This window comes from Phocoena phocoena, chromosome 7, assembly GCF_963924675.1.
Source record: "Phocoena phocoena chromosome 7, mPhoPho1.1, whole genome shotgun sequence".
NCBI classification, from domain to species: domain Eukaryota; kingdom Metazoa; phylum Chordata; class Mammalia; order Artiodactyla; family Phocoenidae; genus Phocoena; species Phocoena phocoena.
This window is the reverse complement of record NC_089225.1, coordinates 64738036-64744352: the sequence shown is the minus strand read 5'-3', so window position 1 is coordinate 64744352 and position 6317 is coordinate 64738036.

Sequence of the window (6317 nt, the reverse complement as noted above, 5' to 3'; positions counted from 1 at the left end):
TCATTCATAGGAGAATCTACAAATTTGTGTTTCCCTGGAGGCAGCAGTAGCTAGATAGAAACAATGGACTGGCTGTCTATTTGGATACTTTTTTCTTTTCTAAATGTGATTGAACTCTTTTCTAGTAAAGTAGTTTCTTGATTGCCTTAGTCAAATCTTACTATGACTCAAGTGTTACAACTTTATGGTTTTCTATTTGGTTGTTCTTAAATACTTTAGGGAAAAATCTTAGCGTGTTGTTGGCTTGACCACATTCTTCAGAGAAAAGTGAGCTCTGAAACAAAATGCATAGCAGATGTAAAGCACTGCAAAGTTCCCAAACTAACATTCACCATAAACGATATTTTTAACACTAGGCAGCACCCACTGAGTGGCTGATGTGGTGCAGTGTGACAGGGTTCCTTGAGGGCTGCACCACCCTGGCTATTGTGGTCTTACAGATACTTCTAGTTAAAAATTTTTTATACCTAGAAAAGGAAATGCAATCTTCTGCAAAAAGCATGTCCGTGGGTGATGTGGGGAAGAAGCAAAAATAAAAGGAAAATATGGACCTATAATTTGGTGAAATGAAACATGTCACCTGCATGAAAAAGCATCATTTCAGATGTACACACTTAGGCTCTTATTATATGATAAGTGACTAAATAAATATATACTGAGCTGAAAATATGTTAGGGAAATGTAAGCAGTTTTTCAAGAGCAGTTTAGAGGTACTATCAAAAATGCCAACTTAACCATTTTCCACCTGCCAATTCTTTCAAAGCCTCACCTCCCAGGGCCTCCTCCTTCCACTTTAAGTTTGGGGCCTATCTGAAGAAAACAGTGATGTTTGTGACCATGCTTGTAGCATGGTATCATCTAAACCCTTGGAAGAAAAAGGTGTTCTCTCTTTCTACACTAATTTAGTTTTTAAGGGACCAATTTCAGGAATTTATCAACCTCAATGGAGAACATCCTTCAGATCTAGTGTAAATCTTCTTTGCTGTAACATAATGTTGTAACTTAGTCTTTTCTCAGTTAAGATATAGGACCAACCATTATACAGTTCTTTCCATTTTGTAGAGAAAACTTATAACAATGTAAGTTTTAAGATGGCTCAGACTTTGTTTGTTGTGTCATCTCCACAACCTAAAACTGGCACTTAGAAGGTAGCAGTATGTGTTCAGTGAATGAATGGATGAATGATCTTTTCCAGGATAACAATATTCTTTTAAACTCTCTTCAGAGATTATATTCCACCACCTCAACTCCGCCAAAGAGAAGTTTCACTGTTTCCTCTGTATCCTCTTCACTTTGGTCCTATTAGACACAATATTCTAGACCTTGATAGCTATGTTGTCATTGTGTTAATCACCATCACTATCATCATAATCAAAAACAATAATATTTGTTTATAAAAAAGTATAAATGGACTCCAATGGGCACTCTACTAAAAGGTCCTCTTAAAGACTTCCTTATTTTCATTCCAATCTTACAAATTAAAATGGTTTTTGTTTCAAAATTGGGAAGAAAGGAAATCTAAGAAAAGGGATGCTATTTCTCACTCTTGCAAAATATTTAAAGAATTCAAATTGTTTTTGTTTGGCAATTACTAGTAAGAAGTCAAAATCTGAATGTCTATCAAGAGAGGAGATGAAGGATTTATAAAAAGTCTATGCTTAAAAGTATCTGAATGGCCTGATCTGATCTTCATGGGTGTTGTTTTCATAACTTTGTCAGGTTTTTATCTTTATCGGCAAAGGGAAAGAATGGCTGATTTTCTGTTCCTGTCTCTCTTTCCACTTCGGATGGAATAATTCAGTGATGTCACTCTATATAACATCATTCCCTAATTCTCTCTCTGGGACTCCTTCCCATGCAATGTGTTACCTTTGACATGACTTGTAACTAGGGGGGAAGGCGTGGTTTTCCCAGATGATCTATGTGTAAAGTCCTATCAAATTTTGAACCACATTAGGTCAATCAAGGAATTGGAGAGACTCATTTCTTTTTTCTTTTAATAATATACTTGAATAATAATCCTTTAATAATGATCAGACTGGCAGGTAATAGACAGAATCAAAACAAATATTATTTTTTATAAATTATAATCACTTCTGAATAGTCTTGGAATTTATTTCTTATGAAAAAAATAAATAAAAACAAGGTTTTATTTGGAGATACAAGACAAAATTCTCCACTAGAATTATTCCAGAGACTGTCATGTATCATAATGTCATTGTAATTAACAGGTTTGACCAGATGTTTTTCCTTTGGGTTCAAGAAATTATTTACTCTTGAGGAGGAACAAAGATGGCAGAGTAGAAGGACATGCTCTCACTCCCTCTTGCGAGAACACCAGAATCACAACTAGCTGCTGGACAATCATCGACAGGAAGACACTGGAACTCACCAAAAAGATACCCCACATCCAAAGACAAAGGAGAAGCCACAATGAGATGGTAGGAGGGGCGCAATCACAGTAAAATCAAATCCCATAACTGGTGGGTGGGTGACTCACAGACTGGAGAACACTTATACCACAGAAGTCCACCCACTGGAGTGAAGGTTCTGAGCCCCAAGTAAGGGGGTCCGGCAACAGGAGGAGGAATTCCTAGAGAATCAGACTTTGAAGGTACTAGGATTTCATTGCAGGACTTCACAGGACTGGGAGAAACAGAGACTCCACTCTTGGAGGGCACACACAAAGTAGTGTGCGTGTCGGGACCCAAGGGAAGGATCAGTGACCCCAGGGGAGACTGAATCAGACCTACCTGCTAGTGTTAGAGGGTCTCCTGCAGAGGCAGGGGGGTGGCTCTGTTTCACCTTGGGGACAAGGACACTGGCAGAAGTTCTGGGAAGTACTCCTTGGCGTGAGCCCTCACAGAGTCTGTCATTAGCCCCACCAAAGAGCCCAGGTAGGCTACACTGTTGGGTTGCCTCAGGCCAGACAACCAACAGGGAGGGAACCCACCCCACCCATCAACAGTCAAGTGGATTAAAGTTTAACTGAGCTCTGCCCACCAGAGCAACAGTCAGCTATACCCACCACCAGTCCCTCCCTTCAAGCCTCTTAGATAGCCTCATCCAGCAGAGGGCAGACAGCAGAAGCAAGAAGAATTACAATCCTGCAGCCTGTGAAACAAAAACCACATTCACAGAAAGATAGACAAGATGAAAAGGCAGAGGGCTATATACCAGATGAAGGAACAAGATAAAACCCCAAAAAAACAACTAAATGAAGTGGAGATAGGCAACCTTCCAGAAAAAGAATTCACAATAATGATAGTGAAACAAAGACCTAGAAGAATTAAACAACAAAAAACCGAGATGAGCAATACAATAACTGAAATGAAAACTACACTAGAAGGAATCAATAGCAGAATAACTGAGGCAGAAGAACGGATAAGTGACCTGGAAGACAGAACGGTGGAATTCACTGCTGTGGAACAGACTAAAGGAAAAAGAATGGAAAGAAATGAGGACAGCCTAAGAGACCTCTGGGACAACATTAAATGCAACAACATTCGCATTATAGGGGTCCCAGAAGGAGAAGAGAGAGAGAAAGAACCAGAGAAAATACTTGAAGAGATTATAGTCGAAAACTTCCCTAACATGGGAAAGGAAATAGCCACCCAAGTCCAGGAAGTGCAGCGAGTCCCATACAGGATAAACCCAAGGAGAAACACGCCGAAACACATAGTAATCCAACTGGCAAAAATTAAAGACAAAGAAAAATTATTGAAAGCAGCAAGGGGAAAACAACAAATAATATAAAAGGGAACTCCCATAAGGTTAACAGCTGATTTCTCAGCAGAAACTCTACAAGCCAGAAGGGAGTGGCATGATATACTTAAAGTGATGAAAGGGAAGAACCTACAACCTAGATTACTCTACCTGGCAAGGATCTCATTCAGATTCAATGGAGAAATCAAAAGATTTACAGACAAGCAAAAACTAAGAGAATTCAGCACCACCACACCAGCTCTACAATAAATACTAAAGGAACTTCTCTAACTGAGAAACACAAGAGAAGAAAAGAACTTACAAAAACAAACCCAAAACAATTAAGAAAATGGTCATAGGAACATACATATCTATAATTACCTTAAATGTGAATGGATCAAATGCTCCAACCAAAAGACACAGGCTTGCTGAATGGATACAAAAACAAGACCCATATATATGCTGTCTACAATAGACCCAGTTCAGACCTAGGGACACATGTAGACTGAAAGTGAGGGTATGGAAAAAGGTATTCCATGCAAATGGAAATCAAAAGAAAGCTGGAGTAGCTATACTCATATCAGATAAAATAGACTTTAAAATAAAGAATGTTACAAGAGACAAGGAAGGACACTACATAATGATCAAGGGATCAATCCAAAAAGAAGATATAACAATTATAAATATATATGCACCCAACATAGGAGCACCTCAATACATAAGGCAATGGCTAACAGCTCTAAAACAGGAAATCGACAGTAACACAATAATACTGGAGGACTTTAACACTTCACTTACACCAATGGACAGATCATCCAAAATGAAAATAAATAAAGAAACAGAAGCTTTAAATGACACAATAGACCAGTTAGATTTAATTGATATTTATAGGACATTCCATCCAAAAACAGCAGATTACACTTTCTTCTCAACTGCACATAGAACATTCTCCAGGATAGATCATATCTTGGGTCACAAATCAAGCCTCAGTATATTTAAGAAAATTGAAATCATATCAAGCATCTTTTCTGACCACAACGTTATGAGATTAGAAATGAATTACAGGGAAAAAAACGTAGAAAACACAAACACATGGGAGCTAAACAATACGTTACTAAATAACCAAGAGATCACTGAAGAAATCAAAGAGGAAATCAAAAATTACATAGAGACAAATGACAATAAAAACAAGACAATCCAAAACCTATGGGACACAGCAGAAGCAGTTCTAAGAGGGAAGTTTATAGCTATACAAGCCTCCCTCAAGAAACAAGAAAAATCACAAATAAACAATCTAACCTTACACCTAAAGGAAGTAGAGAAAGAAGAACAAACAAAACCCAAAGTTAGCAGAAGGAAAGAAATCATAAAGATCAAAGCAGAAATAAATGAAATAGAAACAAAGAAAACAATAGCAAAGATCAATAAAACTAAAAGCTGGTTCTTTGAGAAGACAGACAAATTTGATCAACCATTAGCCAGACTCATCAAGAAAAAGAGGGAGAGGACTCAAATCAATAAAATTAGAAATGAAAAAAAGTTACAACAGACACCGCAGAAATACAACGCATCCTAAGAGACTATTGCAACCAACTCTATGCCAATAAAATGGACAACCTGGAAGAAATGGACAAATTCTTAGAAAGGTATAACCTTCCAAGAGTGAACCAGGAAGAAACAGAAAATATGAACAGATCAATCACAAGTAATGAAATTGGAACTGTGATTAAAAATCTTCCAACAAACAAAAGCCCAGCACCAGATGGCTTCACAGGTGAATTCAATCAAACATTTAGAGAGGAGCTAACACTCATCGTTCTCAAACTCTTCCAAGAAATTGCAGTAGAAGGAACACTCCCAAACTCATTCTATGAGGCCACAATGACCCTGATACCAAAACCAGAGAAAGATACTCCAAAAAAAGAAAATTACAGACCAATATCACTGATGAATATAGATGCAAAAATCCTCAACAAAATACTAGCAAACAGAATCCAACAACACATTAAAAGGATCATACACCATGATCAAGTGGGATTTATCCCAAAGATGCAAGGATTCTTCAATATACGCAAATCAATCAATGTGATACACCATATTAACAAATTGAAGTATAAAAACCATATGATCATCTCAATAGACGCAGAAAAAGCTTTTGACAAAATTCAACACCCATTTATAATAAAAACTCTCCAGAAAGTAGGCATAGAGGGAACCTACCTCAACATAAGCAAGGCCATATGTGACAAACCCACAGCAAACATCATTCTCAATGGTGAAAAACTGAAAGCATTTCCTCTACTATCAGGAAAGAGACAAGGATGTCCACTCTCACCACTGTTATTCAACATAGTTTTGGAAGTCCTAGCCACAGCAATCAGAGAAGAAAAAGAAATAAAAGGAATACAAATTGGAAAAGAAGAAGTAACACTGTCACTGCAGATGACGTGATACTATACATAGGGAATCCTAAAAATGCCACCAGAAAACTACTAGAGCTAGTCAATGACTTGGGTAAAGTTGCAGGATACAAAATTAATGCACAGAAATCTCTTGCATTCCTATATACTAATGATGAAAAATCTGAAAGAGATATTATGGAAACACTCCCA